This window comes from Chanos chanos, chromosome 8 (assembly GCF_902362185.1).
Source record: "Chanos chanos chromosome 8, fChaCha1.1, whole genome shotgun sequence".
NCBI classification, from domain to species: Eukaryota; Metazoa; Chordata; class Actinopteri; order Gonorynchiformes; family Chanidae; genus Chanos; species Chanos chanos.
The window spans coordinates 42,740,606-42,758,511 of record NC_044502.1 but is presented as its reverse complement, the minus strand read 5'-3'; positions in this window follow the sequence as shown (position 1 = coordinate 42,758,511).

Here is a 17,906-nt window from a genome sequence, read left to right as displayed (position 1 = left end):
ACATACACAATGTCAAGACAATGGCAATGACATGTTTTCCCGCTGTGCTACCCACCCCCTTGTGCAAGAATATGTATATATATATATATATATATATATATATATATATATATATATATACACACATACAGACACACACACACACACACACACATATATATATATATATATATACACATACCTTCATACACACACACACACACACTCACATACATACATACAGAGTACATACAGAGTGCAAAACATACATATATAGTGCAAAGTTTAGAGAGTGTACCAGAGGTATTAAGGCAGAGAATAAATGATATAAATATAACTGAATGAGTATTGTAATGTAATAACATACATGTAGTGCAAAACATGTCAGTGTAGGTATGAATGAAAGTTATATAAATAGAAATGTCATATAAACATGGTATAATATAAGTGTAATATAAACATGTGATATGAACATGTGGTATAAATAGTAGAGGTAGTGTAGACATAGTATAAATATGATGTGGTATACACATGTAATATAGGCGTACATCTGTAACTGATTATTCATCTGTATCCCTCTCTGTAGCATCTGTATAACTGTAAATATATAAACATATGGACAGAGTGTGTTTGTCTGTCTGGTGTTTGGGGTGGTTTGGGGGTGCAGTCCCTGAGGAGCATACTCGTTTAGCACCCAGACCCCCTAAGGCTGGAAGCTCCCCCTGAGCCTCTCGGTGTTGGTTCTCAGGCTGCGGTGTCTTTTGCCTGACCTCAGCACTCAGAACAGGCCGTGGTCCGGGTGACTGGGGTCCTTAACTATCCTCCCTGCCCTGGTTCTGCACCGCCGCGTGTCGCTGACATAACCAGAAACAGATAGAGACATACACTAGAATAGATAACATGACTAGAAATTCAACTTGTACAGTGAAACATGAACAGAAGAGAGACTATACACTTCCTTTTCGTGCTGTACTGCAAGTGACAAGTTTTTATCTTGCTAACTCTTTGCTCTTTCAGTGGTGATGGGTGGATCGATACCAAAGTATCGATACTTCCCATACAGACACTTGAACTATTTTCAAGCATCGATAACAGCATTGTGTTTTCAGTACCAAAATTAACAAATACATGTAAACGAACACATTACCTTATACTAAAATCTATTGTTGCTCATGCAACTCATAAAAATGGTATCATTTTGACATTAGTAGGAGATCATGCACAGATAAATGGTCACAGATCCTCTGCACACACACACACACACACACACACACACACACACACACACAAATGTGAATGTATTGTTGCTCCTGAACCAAAATCTTTGATAACTGCAGTCTGCTGCTCACTGTTTAAAGCTGAGATTTATGACGATGCATTTGTTCTTCAGTCACTGTATTGTATTCTACTATTTCTGATTAACTTTTAACAGATGAAAATGTTACAATTTGATTTTTTCAAAACTGCTATTTTTATTTTTTTTTCAAGCAGACTAACAAGATTTTTCAACGTAATACCCTCCGACAAGTGCACATCAGTATTTCACAAACACTTGTTGTTCAAGCCAAAATGTTATTAAAGCTGTCACAAGGTGACATTGGGAAAAAATATCACTCATTACAATGTTTTAACAAACAATGCAGAAAATATGCACTGCTGCATTGAAGAGGTAAGAGTATTGGTATCGCCAAAGCTGCCCATACAGATACTTAGTATCGGATCAGAATGTACATTTTTGGTATCGTCCTCCCTTATATTCCAGCTATTAATGTAATGCCTTTTCCCCTGAATGCATCAATCTTGTAATCTTGACTGTAGTTCCGAACAAAGCTGGCTCCCTCCGTGCACTTCTGTCTGCCCTCCATTTAAAGATAGGCTATTTTTGTCTGGTGGGCATTTAAAATTCAAGGAATAAAAGGCTTTCAATCAATGATTAATATTTCTTCTGCATCACAGGCCGTTGAAGAAGTTTACAAGCATCTGTCTGGTCAGAACGGCAAGAACAAAAGTGTAGGCAAAGTGATCTTAGAATTTGTGCGTCTGCTTTGTAGTTTGTGCTCCCCTCCGCAATAAAGATACAGTGACAGTTTCAGTTGGCCGCGAACCACCGCATGAAATAAAGGAGCGGCAAAGATTAACTCAGAACATTCCAATCGAAGGCGGGGGGATTGTTTTTTATGCGCCGTCGGCCCGTCGCGCGGCTTGCGACCCTTCCTTTATTTTTTTTTTTTCATGGCTGTCAACTAGGCAGACTCGATTCGGCCCGGAGTCGAGGACAGCGTTGAAAAGTGTGGCGTTCGTTGCAAGTTTGTCCTTGATGCTGTAATGAAGTTCTGGGCCTGAAATTATTCAACCCTCCCCCCAACGTGGAAGAGAGACGGGAACTGCTTTATCACTAAAGTGCCACATTTACCCAGAATCATTAGTGACCAAAAGCCAGTTTGTCTCAGTTGCGATCCTGGTAGACTGATAGATGCATCATTTGTGACACTCTTGTCAGCACTTTTGCAGGTTCAGTCAAGGACTCAAGTGCTGCACTCTCTCTTCACGAGACAGGGCCGCGCTCCGAAAATGTGTTTCCTCTCAAAACCTGTCCGCTGTACTGATGCTATTACGTTACCCTGTAATCCATTACTGCGTCCAATGAGAAGACGGCAGTGCCAAAGCACAGACAAAGATATTACTCTTTCAGTAGGTGCGCTAGGGTGTGGGTATCTGGTAATAAGGAGATGAAAATAGAGACAATCTGAGACAAGTAGAAGGGAGAAATGTTGCTAGAAAAGTGGAAGTCAATAATGTATGAAACCACTTCAATCCAAAAGCACTGTAAAAACTCTATGTTTCTTGAACCTGGTGGTAAACACTCTCCCCATCTTCAAAGCACTCCGTCCAAATTTGATCTCATGCATCGTTCCTTCCTTTTCGCCCTCACTCTCTCCCTCTGCCCTGGTAAACGACACGGTGCATCGTGTAGTCTCCCTGTATCGTGCATGAGTAAATAAAAACCGTGTTGGCTTAATTAAAGATTGATTGGACGTCGGCAAAGCTGTCAGCCTTTTGTGAAGGGGGGACTGGGAAGTCCTCTTGACTGACAGAAAAAAAAAAAAAAAAAAAAAAAACTTGTTTGGGGAGGGTTTCATGTTATGAAGCACTGTGATGATTTGTTAGTCAGTGACACTGCACTTTTGAATAAGTCTGTTTCAACTCAAGGCACGTTCAGAGTTCTGTTGACAGGCTTCTTCAAACGAAAACACAACAGTTCATTTTCTCTCCTCCACAGCGGCTGCAACACTGAGAACAACTCTCAGAAGACACTTTGGAGATACAGAGTGTAACTCGGTCACATCATGCTTGTCACATAACTATATCGCATCGTATTTGATATTCTTCAGCTGAGGAAGTTGTCATTTCCTTGTTTATGTGGCCTTTCCCTTAGTATATTGTTTTTAGGAACAGGGAAGTGATAATAAAAGTGAATTTTGATTTTACCACATGATTGGTTCATTTCGTGATGATGGCTTTCTTTGTTGACATAGGTTTTATCATTTAGAATAATATTTACCTGGCTCCACGTAGAGCAATTGCATTTGTCACATTATAAACTTGCAGGAAGTGTATAGCCTATCTACGGAGAACATAATAGAAATACTTGAAATGTTTAAACTGAACAGATATTGTATAGTATTTGGTCCAAGGAAGACTTGCTAATGAGCACTTGAGAGCGTTTTGTGTTGTGTAGAGCAGTTGGTCATATTGATGTCTATTGGTCAAACATCAGCTGTTAGTGAGAATTTTGCTTGGTCTATTTTTTGCTATCTTTTTTTTATATCTAGTTTTGTGTGTCTCTCAAAATTATTACACACTGCGTGAATATGAAACTGAGTCTTCATAAATGGATAGAATGAGAGAGCTCAAACATTAGAATTTTTTTTCCTCAAACGATCTGTACTTTCTGTGGCATTAGAGCAAATTCTGGTTATATTGCGTTATGGGGCAAATATTCTCACTGATTAGTTTTTGTTTTGAACATATTGAACTGAACTCCTAATATTGTATGTAATTCCTTAGAGTAATAATATTTATCAGTTTCAGCTCTGGGATTAATCTCTCTTTACAGTCATTCATATATTTTTTTCAGCATTGTTTGCTGTCAGTGGAACAATTTGATCAGCAAGTAATTATTTTCATTATTAACTCTGCCAGATCCATCTTCAAATAAAGAGTTGGATATTATCTTTGAACTGGGGCAGAGGGAGACCTGAGCAAAAATAAAAGGGTGGCAATGCCTATGAAATTTTTACTCGAACAAAATTACTTTCAATTGCACTTTTGAATGACCAGACTTGTTCCTCTAGTTCATAACCTCTATCTCGACCTGAATACATGTTATAATCTCAAGTCATTATCCATGGTGTGTCAGAGGTCAGAAACAGTTACATGCAATGCGTTTTCTGTGGACTAGACTAAAAGGCCGGTTGATTCGACTGTTGAGTCCTGATATGTGCATGACCTGTCTGGAGGGGTGTTGAGAATAGAGCTCAGGGACGTAGCTGGCTTGCAAGATGTCTGTTTTACTGTCAGAATGCCGTTGTCTGAGGAGCGGGCTTGTGTGATCTTGGCTCGGATCGATGTCGCATTGCTTTGACAAAACAAACAGAGGACCACCTCGACTGGCATGGAATATTTTGCACATTGCTTAATCCCTCTATTCTGTGTGTTATGTCAACAACACATTCACAACTCTCTTTTCCACACAGCTTAGAATAGTCTCTGACGGTTTAATCGCAGGGAGTATCTCAAAAGCAGGAAACAGCGATAGTCTTATAACCATAATTTTCCTTAAACAGGCAGTATTTTCTCAAATAGGTACATCCCAATAGGTTAAATAGGTTTGCTCTCAAATGCATGGTGCATTTTCTTACTCATAACCCTATTCACAAGTGTGAATCCAGGCCCTTTTGCTGAGGATGACTTAATTAAACAACCTTAATGAATTCACTGGCAGAGGAGAGAGAGGACTGTCTTATCTTAAGATTACAAAAAAAAAAAAGAAAAAGAAAAAAAAGATTCATGTTCTTTCACACAGTAAGCCTTTTTGTCAGGAGCTACTGAGAGGAAACCAAAAGGGGCTCAAGGCTTTTTGATGTCTGGTTATTACAGCTTTTAGGGGGGAAAAAAAAAATCAAAGTATTCCTCAAAGGTGACTTAAGGGCTTTTTCTTTCTTTAACCGTTCAATAATCACCTATTAAAGCGCTTTTCATGCCTGTGCACAATAGACTTTAAATTAACTTTGACTTGATTTGACAATGTCTAACAAACATTTCATATCTAATTCAGTCTACAGTTCTGACACTTGGGAAAGAGTAACACGCAGGTTTCTTTGTTTTATCAGAGCTGAACAAACATCTGCAAGCGCTAAAACATATGGTCTAATATTTGTATTCATCTCCCAAGACAGGGGGCTGGGGTGTGTGTGTGTGTGTGTGTGGGGGGGGGGGGGGGGGGGGGGGGGGGGGGGGGCTTAGTGATACAGGTCTTGTGCTTTGCTGATACACCACTGCTAAAAATGTTATGGAAAACAAAACAACCGCTCTCTTTCTTAGCCCAGTTTCTCCGTTGGCTGGTAATCTATAATACATATGCCCTGCCTATGACTGCATATTGTCTTACACAGGTTCCTCAAAGTGCTCTGATCAGCGGAAAAGCGAGCACATGCTGACGGTGATACTGCAGAAACTGCAGGGAAGCCACACACACACACACGCGCGCACACACACACACGCACACACACACACAGACTGTATGAGTGTGATGAAGATGCATTGCCTAGGTGAGGTTGGGACTGCACAGATGAGTACACTGATTGAGAATAACACTGTTCAAGAAGCCACCTCCTTGACCACACACAATCAGAGAGGAGTCAGACAGATCAAGAGAGACAAGGAGAGAGAGAGAGAGAGAGAGAGAGACAGAGAGACAAGGAGAGAGAGAGAGACAGAGAGACAAGGAGAGAGAGAGAGAGACAGAGAGACAAGGAGAGAGAGAGAGAGAGACAGAGAGACAGAGAGACAGAGAGACAAGGAGAGAGAGAGAGGGGGGGGGGCTATGATAATAAAATGCGCATCTCATTGAAGACAGAAAAAAGTTCTGAAGCATGTTACTATCTTTGCTCAGTGTTTTCATACACTTTCACATCCATCGAATGTGTGATTCTCACTTCCAGGTCACTGTAATTTCCCTGACCTCTGCATTTCTAATATAAATCCTGACCTCTAGTGCTCCAGCAGGTGGCGATGTTGAGCACCTAATCCTTTTAAATGCATCTGTCTGCTTAAAACACATCTGAAGCCATTGTAATGCAACAATGCCTTGCCCTGACTGCCTGTATCGAAGTCCTTTATATCCAAACATGAGCTGTCAGGCTGCAGATTGAATTTGGCCATCTCATTTCCAGCTGAGGAAGAAGTATTTTTTCAAGGTCAACATTTCAGCAGGCACGGAGAGAGAGGGAGAGGGAAAGAGAGAGAGAGAGAGAGAGAGACTATGTGTGTGTGTGTGTGTGTGTGTGTGTGAGAGAGAGAGAGAGAGAGAGATCAATAACTTCTCTTCACTCACGTGGGTGTTACTGTAAACTGCTTGTATCCTGTATAAAACTATGAGGAAAAGTCTGAGGGCACGGATCCCTGTCTGTGAAATATTGTGCTATTGTTCTCCCTCTGGCTCTGATGCCTGCTGCTCTCCCCCTGCTTTGTCAATGGGAACGCAGGGAGGCTCTTTATAGGGACGGGACAAGCTCCTGCAATAAATAAGACATGGTCTCTAGTGATTATGTTTATACCTAATTCTGCATAAATTTACTACTCCAACTCACACACACACACACAGACACAGACGCAAACGTACACACACAGACACAGACACAAACGTATAAAAATGCACAAACACACAGACATGCACACACACGCACAAACACACACACACACACACACACACACACAAAAGCATATGAATGATACACAGCCCTCAAATCAGAGTCTATGGGGACTCAGCAGGAAGTCATCACAGGGTCTTGCTCTGTGAATGTGTGTGTGTGTGTATGTGGGGGGGAGCTGTGTGTGTGTGTGTGTGTGTGTGTACATGTGTGTGTGCGCATGCATGATAAAATGAGCATGAATAAGGCTTTTAACTCCTCCCTCTGCCATCCTGTGTGACCTGAGAGCCCAGATCAAAGCAGAATGTTCTGACTCCTCTATATCTCTCCCACCTCAGATTAAATCAAACGCCATCTCCTCCTCCTCCTTATGCTGTCCCTCACACGCTCTTACAAACACTCTGCAGTACACCGACACGGTACAAAACAAAACAAACCACCCACCCGTTTCACAAAAAAAAAAATATTCATCATCCAAAATTAATCATGTTTTCAGCATCAATATTCACACAAATGATTCCTACCTTTCCTTGGTAAACATTTGATTTTGTAGTATAAAAATAAGCTTTTCTCTCCAAGTGGTCCTTCAGTACAGCTAATGTGGATGAAGCAAAGAAGAGTTTATTTCCAGTATCCCTCAAAACTGCACACACACACACACACACACACGCACACGCAGACGCACATGCATGCACACGCACACATGCATGCACGCACGCACGTACACGCACGCACGCACACACATACACACACTCTGTAGGCTTAGGGTGGCATGGTGGTGCAGTGGTTAGCACTGTTACCTCACAGCAAGAAGGCCTTGGGTTCGATTCCTGGCTGGCTATTGTACTATCTGTGTGGAGTTTGCATGTTCTCCCTGTGTCTGTGAGGAGTTCTGGTTTTGTCCCATGGTCCAAAGACACGTAAGTCAGGTGTATTGGAGATACTAAAGGTGTGAATGTGTTTGTCTGTGTGTCTGTTTCATTTCGCCCAATGAAAGCACGATAGGCCTCAGCACCCCACGACCCTGATGAGGATAAGCGGCTTGGTGGAAAATGAATGAATATGGATACACACATACATATACAAGCTATGAGAGCAATGTCTCTCACCCTCACTCCTCTTGGTCCACGTTGTTGTGGATGTTTCTTCAGGCAGACACAAACCACTTAACATATTAGTCAAATAACACGTCTGGCCAGATGAGATTTGGAGCAATTTGGCTCTGCTGAACAGGGTTATAATCAGAGCTGTCTGTCTATGACCGGCACTTATCTCACACTGACTCCAGTCTGATCTCTCTCTCTCTCTCAACTTCCTCCTCTTCCCCCATCTTTCCTCAAGAATGGATGAATGTATGTGTGAGTGCTCCCTGCAATTCGAAATTCCCTCTGTGTGTCATTACTGCGGTCTGGAGGATGAATACGTGTTATTATTAGTGGCTATCTCAGGACGAAAAGATGCAGGAACACACAGCAGGTGGAACCAAGGTAATGCTTTAAATTACTACCTTAACTTCACAAGTGAAGGACGTTGAAGGTCCTTTAAGTTAAATAGTTTCCACCATGTATTCAACAGACATATTCATCTTCGACATATCAAATACTAAATCTAGTTCAGGACAAGTGATAAAATAATAGAATAATTTAAGTCGCAGTATCTGCTTTTTTCCCCCCCCCCAACACCTAATTATCAAATTCACATTTTCTTTTCTGTATTTTCTTTTCTAGCCTGAGAAGTCAGACATGTTTTTTTTTAGTTCTCTTTTCCCATGGTATTTAGATACTGAAAACCAAGAGTTTCTGAAGACACCCTTGCCTCTCACCACCTGTTACATTTAACATAACACAGCAGACGTTTTTTTTTTTTCCCTGTTTCAGACAAACATAGATCTCTTTATTCTGTTTTTTTTTTTTTTGCATCTACGTTTAACAGAGGACTTTCTCCTGAACACCAGAGTACTTCCGACATGTTTTCTCTCTTCCCTTTTCTGTTCAAAAAACCGCTGTCTGCTTTTCTGAGGCGTTTGTCTCCTGACAGCGAGTCCTCGGCAAGGCGGCTGCCTGTTGGCAGAATGGGAAGATCAAGCAGAGACGTGAAAAGCTGACTGTCTGTCTGTAGTTCCGGCCTGCTTTACGCTGGATGGCTAGTCGCGATGAGAGAGAGACAGAGGGAGAGAGAGAAAGAGAGAGAAACAGAGAGAGAAAGAGAGAGAGAGAGAGAGAGAGAGAGAGAAAGAGAGAGCGTGTGTGACCATGTGTGAGCTGAACTTTCAGTAAGTTTTTAAAATAAAGAACCGATACGCACTCAGCAGTCTACAGAGACTCTCTCTAAAGCGTATTTTGTAGATGAACCTAGACAGACAAACATTATTTATGCTGAAAGTAATGAAATGAATAGGTAAGCTACTGGCGAGGCTCCCTGTTAACTAGCGCCCATGGAGTAGGTAAGGAGACAGTGTGAATCAGTGCAACATGAATAATCCCTTTCTTATGGTCTCTTATAGATGTGGGAATACTCCCCCTCAATTAATGTCCAGAAGTTTAATGAAAAGGTGTTTCTTTTTAATAAAAGAAGGCCGCTTGACTGATGTGGCTCCGTGAGCGTGTCTGTTACAGTCAGACACACTCACATAGGCGAAAGTCATTTGTGTGTACTTGGCGTATTTAAGAGAGTAGTTTAACTTAAGATAGTCAGTCAGAGAGGCGGATCTTCCTTTTTCTAAGTCTAGAGGGTTTAAAGAGTGCAAAGAGCCTTAAATATCTCAACAAGGTGCAATGCGGCAGATGCTGACGAATCTTTGCTATTGCCAGCATGATTATATCTGACCTTCAAAAGTCCTTCATCTCATATTTAGGATTATAACAGCAGCAGTTGATTTTTTTTTTTTTTTTTTTTCTGTGCAAAGTCCTCAAAATGGTCTGGTTTGACACTGTGCCACCAGATAAGGGCCACATCTCTCTCTTTTTTTCTGACTTACAGAAAGAACTTAGAGTTTTTGTTTTAGGTTTTAAACATTTGCTGATTCTTGCTTGCAGAGTCTTATCACCTATCGATCTGTGCTCTCATCACTTGAAGAGATCAGATTAAAATTGTTTTGGCCTTTCAACTGATACTTATAATTAATTAAACCTCTTACCACCACATTCTAACTCAGCCAATCAAATCGAGACAAGAAAGGCTTCGGTGTGGATTTGAAGAGCAATGTTATGAGATATTAAAAATTGAACGAACATTGAGTATATGGAACTAAATGGACGAGCAGGGTCCCTTCGGCTGGGAAATGTACTATGTGATTATTATTTTTTTTTTTTTTTGAAAATTCAAATCAAAACTGCTGAGAAGACTCTGCTTTAAAAAAAAAAGAAAAGGTATCTGAAAAATGTAAGCAGGATGAATTAGTTGGTATTGGTAATTTCTGAAGTTTTATGCATGACTGACAAACTCAATTTGAGAGAATTTAAGCGTACTCTACAGAAAAACAATCTTTTCTGTCGAGTATTTGGATTTGTCTTTCGGAGGTAAAAATAACTCTGAGAGTGAGTTAGGAGCTCATTGGCTTTCATGTTTATGCTTGGCAGTTGATTTTGTTGAAATGGATCTACTTAAAAGGAAGGACATTTGGCTGTGACAAGCTTCTTGGCACTTCAGCTAAAACGGCCTAAGCTGGAACAGTTGTCTTTGAGTCTTCATCTTTTAATCATCGCAGATCTCAGGTTGTGTGTCAACTGACATGTGTGCACGTTGGTACAGCAATTAAGCACCCTGTTTCTCCAACTCTCATCAGCAGTGAATCGCATTCGGTGTGGTACTTGCAGGACTTCCATTTCTAGTTAGCAGAAAACAAACTTGTTTCTTTGACTTCCTGGGACAATCTCCAAATTAACACAAACTACAACTTTCAACGTCTTCATTTTCACAAATGACCTTGAAGAAAAGGTGAAATGTCATAGTAGGTAAAATGCTTTGATGGAATTCTGGCATTTCTCCATTGGATATCCAGACAACATGTGTTTGAAATTTGACATGTTTTCAAAGATACCAGCACGCACAGCGCTCGGTTAACATCGGTCTTTGACTGAAAGTAACGAAAGAATAATCGTTTTCATTTCATTTTAGCGTCACATCTTGTTCTTTTTTTGCAAGGTTTCCCGTCTTTTTGTGCCAGCCGACTGCTGTTAGATTTCATATGACTCATGAAATATTGAATGAATCAGAGGATGAACAAGAGAGAACAGGGCCAAAATGGCAGAGGGTTATGGCCCCAGGAGTGAGGCTGCCATGTTTGCCTCTGGTCCGGAGGGATGGGGGGAGGTGGGGGTGCTTTATGGGCATGGCAGCTGCATCTGGACAGCACCTCTGTTTCTCAGTGTTGGGGGGGGGGGCCACAGCTCAGGCCAAGCCTCTGGGCCAAAGTCCCGCTGCTTAGCAAAGGGCACAAGCTGACATCCAAACACAAAGGCCTCTTATCCTCATCCTAACACGAGGGGAAAGATGGATAGACCAGAGGGAGTGACAGAGAGAGGGAGAGAGAGAGAGAGAGAGAGAGAGAGACAGGGAGGGAGAGAGATGAGGAAAATTTATCAGGGTTACGCTGAAAGGGAGGAAGAAGAGAAAGCAATGCCGTGTAAGAGAAGACAGCGGCTTGAAAGATGACAGGTAGACTTAACCGCACGCGTTCTCCTGTGTTACACGTACGCCTCATTTGACTGCAGTAATAAAGATAAAGTCTAAAGGCTATTACACTCACAAATTAGGCATTGAGTCCATATTTCCTCAGTTTGAACGCTCTTAATTATGTTTGCAGAGTTTGCATAATCCATACATCATTTAGGTCAGTCAGTGTTTTTCATGACTTTTTTATACAGTACTTCAGAAATGTTTATTACATAACTATGTTCATTTGAGATAGCCCCCCCCCCCCCCCCCCCCGCCCCCCACATACACACACTCACGTACACACTGATGTCCTGAAAGTCCATAAAACCTCATTGTTATTCCAAACAAACATGTAGCAGGGCATCTGTTTCATTAACAGTTGGCGATCTGCATGTCGCCATGGCCACCACGACCGTGCAACATGATTGGACTGTTGTGGAAACATGTGTTGCCATCTGGACGACTGTAATTGTAGTCTGCCCGGTTTCTCTTCCAATCAGCGATGCAGCATCCTTCAAATACCTGGAAGAGATTCACCAGTTTGTTTAAACTGTCTATAAATTATACACATTGAAATAATCACATGAGGGTACGTGGAATGCGGCAACTCTGATGCAATTTTGCAACATGAATTTGATGAGGAATAGTGTCACTGAATTCCTTTTGATGATGTTGCTTCATGCGGAATCTTTATGAAGTGAAAATGAGGAGGTTTTCATAGATAGAGAGTCAATCCCGATTACACTGCCTCAGTTTTTAGTTTAGCTCATTGCTCTATATGGCATGTGTGGTTTGGTCTTTGTTATTGTTGTTGTTGTTTCCTTTCACTCTAATATTGAATCATTCCCCAACAGACCAAACCGAGGTTGCCATGGAAAATCAATATCAGTGATTCTATATATTACATAGGGCATCAGTTTTGTTACTGTTGTTGTTGTTATTGTTGTTCTTTTTTGTTGTTGTTGTTGTTGTTGTTGTTCATTTTTGAACATGACTAGAATGTAACGTAGAGAACCCAGCGGAGACAAAGTTGTACTTTAATAACCATAATTAAGTTGCATATTCATTGGAAAATGTGAGAAGGCTGCACCTGATGAAACAAAACTTAAAGTAATACCACATTTGCTGACTGCTGAACGACTGCTTCATCTTTATTTTTCCAAACTGTGTTTGAGATCTTGCCTTTATGTGGCCTGTATGTCAGAGTGTATAAGACATGACACTTTAATCCGTGAAAACAAAGACTCAATTTCTTTGAAGTTTTCTCTCATATTGCAATGAAAAAATCGAAGGAGCTTAAAGACAAGAGTCAGCTGGGAGCTATCAGGATACCAAATACTTCATCAAGCAGGTGCTTAAAGCTAGTAATGACAGTTCTGTAGAAAATTCCGGATTCGTTTTTTTGAAAATAAAGCCCCGGCTTGCATACCCCTGCAGTAATGCGTTCGCCAATTAAAGCCGTTTTAAGGAATTCGGTCCCTCTGTGCATTAAACACACGCGCGCGCGCACACTCACACACACACACACACAAGGTAACTCAAACAAAGCGATAGATTGCCTGTGACAAATCAAGCAACGCAACTCCAAATTTCCGTCAAGAGTAACTTACTTAAGTTTAAGGTTAATGTCTCTCTCTCTCTCTCTCTCTCTCTCGATTAACGAGGTTGAATTTGCACTCCAAACATGGAAGCCCTACCCTGTCTCCAAGCCTGTCCTTTCTCGCCTTAAAATAGATGACTCCTACCAATGGGAGGAGGACAGGTTTCCCCCCACCTAAGTCTGGTTTCCTTCTCCTTTTAAGTTTGTCATTTATTTATAACTTGAAGGAGTTCCTCCTTGTCCCAGTCACCCAAGGCATACTTGTTGGGATTCTTCCAGCCCTCTGATCTGCTCGGTGACAATATCTTTCTTTACTGAAGCGATAAACAAATAAAAACTGTGTCTTTCTGAGCTGTTCTGTTTGTTGCCTTGTACGACAACTCTTTATTTTTGATTGATTCTCAGAAAAATGTATGGGTGAAGCCTTGCCCAGGCTATAAACAGCTATGTTTTTTAAGAACAGCTAAATTTCGCCGTTTCGGTAAGCGTCAGTTTATGATCGTGTTCGAAAAGACAAATTTAAAAATACTTGAATTTAAAAATCCATGGTTGTGGATACTAAATGAAGCAAAAAAGCTTGATTAATCGTTAATGTTTGTATACACACATACTTATATTCTCTCACTCTTTCTTTCTCTCTCTCTCTCTCTCTCTTCTCTCCCTCTCTTTCTCTCTCTCTCTCCCTCTCCATTCTCTCTGTCTCCCTGTGTCTCTCTCTCTTTCCTTCTCTCTCTCTCTCTCTCTGTGTCATGTTGCACTCTATCAAAGGCAGTGAAGGAATGCCTGGATCAGCAGGGACTGGGGTTATTACATTGTACCACCCAGTGAGAACTATGACAGATATGCACATATGGGAAAATTCGTCTCTAAAGGACTAGCTAATAGGTTGCCGGGCGGTTGGAAGTGACTGCAAACTCTACAGCTATTTGTGCCTTTGACATGAAATGAATCAGACAGATTCTGGAGGAAATATGAATAGTTTCAAAGTGCTGATTAAAAACAACTCTGACAATGATAAATAAAGTATTTAAGTGCTCATCTTTTGGAGGAATATTTTCTCTCAAAGTAAGGATTTTTTTTTTTATGGATGCGAAGAATAAAATTAGGAACTGAAAAATGAAAAATGAATGAACAGAAAATGGTGTTATTTGATTAGTCACCTATTGTTAAAATCATGTGTTGAACAGCTATGAGAATAATAACTTAATCTGTCCCTTTGAAAAGCAGACCATATGGAGTGGACATGATTCTGATCCTCTCGGGCCTTATATGCTCCTCATATACGACATGAATATAGAGCTAGACTTTGAAAGTGATCTTTGAAAATAAACCCCGTAAGAATGTATGTATGCATTTGTCTTTGTATTTGCACTTGCGTGTGTGTGCGTGTGTGTGTGTGCCTGTCTGTCTGTCTGTCTGTCTGTGTGTGTATGTGGGTGTGTGTGTCTGTCTGTGTGTTAATGTTCGAGGTTGGTTTATTTAGGGTGAGGGTGTATACATGTGTCTATAGATATATGCAGCTGTGTGTGTTGTGAGTTCATTATTTGCATGTTTGTTTGGTGTGTGTATGTATGTGTTATGCTTGCATTTGTCTTTTATATATGCATGCGTGTATGTGTTGTGTGTGAGAGTGTGCATGTGTGTGCGTGCATGTGCGTGCATACGTGCATATGTGTGGGTGTGTGTGTGTGTGTGTGTGTGCGTGTGCATGCATATGTGTGTGTATGTGTGTGTGTGTGCATGCATACGCGCGTGTGTGTGTGTGTGTGTGTCTGTCTGTCTGTCTGTGTGTCTATGCACGTGTGTGTCTGTGTGTGTGTGTATGTGCCTGAGTGTGTGCGTGTGTCTCTGTGTGTGCGTGCATGGGCACCGTATGTACGTAAGTCTGTGTGTGTCTCTGTGTGTGCGTGCATGGGCACCGTATGTACGTGAGTCTGTGTGTGTCTCTGTGCGTGTGTGCATGGGCACCGTATGTACGTGAGTCTGTGTGTGTCTCTGTGCGTGCGTGCATGGGCACCGTATGTACGTGAGTCTGTGTGTGTCTCTGTGCGTGCGTGCATGGGCACCGTATGTACGTGAGTCTGTGTGTGTCTCTGTGCGTGCGTGCATGGGCACCGTATGTACGTGAGTCTGTGTGTGTCTCTGTGCGTGCGTGCATGGGCACCGTATGTACGTGAGTCTGTGTGTGTCTCTGTGCGTGCGTGCATGGGCACCGTATGTACGTGAGTCTGTGTGTGTCTCTGTGCGTGCGTGCATGGGCACCGTATGTACGTGAGTCTGTGTGTGTCTCTGTGTGTGCGTGCATGGGCACCGTATGTACGTGAGTCTGTGTGTGTCTCTGTGTGTGCGTGCATGGGCACCGTATGTACGTGAGTCTGTGTGTGTCTCTGTGTGTGCGTGTGTGTGTGTGTCTCTGTGTGTGTGTGTGTGTCTCTGTGTGTGCGTGTGTGTGTGTGTCTCTGTGTGTGTGTGTGTGTGTGTGTCTCTGTGTGTGTGTGTGTGTGTGTGTGTGTCTCTGTGTGTGTGTGTGTGTGTGTGTGTGTTTCTGCGCGTGTACGTGTGTGTGTCTAACGGGCTCTGACAGACATCAGAGCCAGACTCAAAGACAAGTCCTTTTTTTTTGTTTTTTTTTCGCAGAAGCGGCCAACCACATTATCAGTTTTCTCAGAGGGAAATCATGTCTGCTGCATATTTAAAGCCACGGCAAGGCACTGGTCCTGTCACTGGAACATCATTAGCCCAGACTGTGCTCACAAAAGTGGTGACATTATCAAAGTCTTCCTCCGTATCAGTAGAGTTTAAGTGCTAGACCGCTGCTAGCCAATCCACACTCTGTCTATCCCCCGCTCCGCAACACACATGGGGAGCGCTCAGAAAAAGGAAAATTCAAAACTATATTCCTTGACAGCATACAGAGGGGAGAAGAGATATCCGAGGAGTCTTTCATCTCTGGGGTTTCATTGTTTTCTGCTGTTCCAGAGGAAGACTGGATTTCATGGACAGCTCTCCAAGAAGAAGAAGATGAGGAGAAAAACAGAGGAAAAAAAAACAGAATACTTTGTTGCTTGTGATGTTTTGATGTTTTGAAACTGTTCTCAAGTTGTAGTGAGTTGTTGTGGTGGTAAATGCGACCCAGTGGTAAAGGGTGTAATACTTCATTAAATGTAGATAAAGAACATGTCTATATTTTTTGTCTTTGAAATGAATTCACACAGTGTGTTCCTGGCGTCAAACTAAACACGTTGGCGCCCAGCCTTGCTTTGTAGTAAAAATAGTATTGGTAAACAAACAAGACTACAAAAATCAGATGCAGAATTAGATGTTTTCGGTGGAGATGACATTGATTTTGCATTTAACTTTCACAGAAAGCACCAGAAAAAAAAGACTATGGTCGCAGTCTTGGCATGCCTCATCAGTCAGTGCACTTGCTAAGGGGAAAAGAGTGATTTTCCACAGCTGCAGTGTCTGCGTTTGTAACTCCTCAACACACACACACACACACACACACGCACACACACACACACACATTGGAGCAGAAGTTCTCTGAGCCATAAACGACTTTTAAAAGCTAGCTTTCCGTTATGCTCTACGTGTGTGTGTGTGCGTGCGTGTGTGTGTGTGTGTGCATGTGTGCATGTGTGCGTGCGTGTGTGTGTAGTTGTATAGCATGTGAGTAAATGATCAGGTCAAAACTCTGCTCAAGTGCAAACGCATGACTTATCCTCAGTGTGGTAATTATGGATGTCAGCAGTCCGCACTAGTGTGAAATTGAATCATGTGATAGCGGTCAAGGTTTTCAAAAGGATATTTCAACCAATGTCACTGTGAATTATGCAATGCCTGCGCAGAGTGATCTGAATGGCTTTTGGCCAGACTTTAATATGAAATAAGATCAAATGAGGAAGGCTTTAACGTCAAACACACATCCAGACTGAAGACACACGCCCAGTGGTTGTGAGTACAGATCTGCAGTTCAAGAGTCGAGAGATTCCAGGGAAACCAGGTTGAACAATAGCCTGACGCTGAGTGGCATCTTTCACTTTGTGGTATTGTTTTCACTACGTTAATATAACGACAATGAAATGCTGCAACTGTTGATGAGCAGAATGAATGATGTGTTGTAATGCTTAATAATGGTTTTTTTGGGAGATTTGCTTGAAGAGAATTACCGAGGAAATATGATTTACAAGGTAGTAAATTTCTGGATGTGTGTATACCCTTTAGCTGAAGTCCTTATTCAAGATCAGAGGAAAACGTTTGAAAATTTTGCCAGTTCTTCCATTCTCTTTTTTTTGAAGCCTGATCAAGACACCATGAGAAGCTCCTGGCAGTGCAATAGAGCGATTCAGCGTTGTGGTGACTGTTTTCCTCCATCGCCACCTGAATTTGAAATACACAGTTACCCCAGAACTCTTCAAAAATTCCCCACTTCACACAGCAATCACCTTAGTCCAGGCAAATGAAGTTAGCACGCACTGGCTCTGATACGTGTGAAAACAGTCACCGCGTCTCTTCACGCCTTGAGTTGCTTAGCACGGCTAAGGAATATAATGAGTGTGGATGACAATGCTTCTTGTGAGACGCCGTGCATGGCTATGGAGGCGTTCCGGTCGTGGATGGCCGCTGACAGGCAGAAAAACGGGAGGATGATCTCGGCCCGCACACCGTCCAGAAGAACTCAGCTGCTTTTCATCTCCTGCAGCCATGCCCACAGTCAGAGAGCGTGGCAGAGGTGGGAT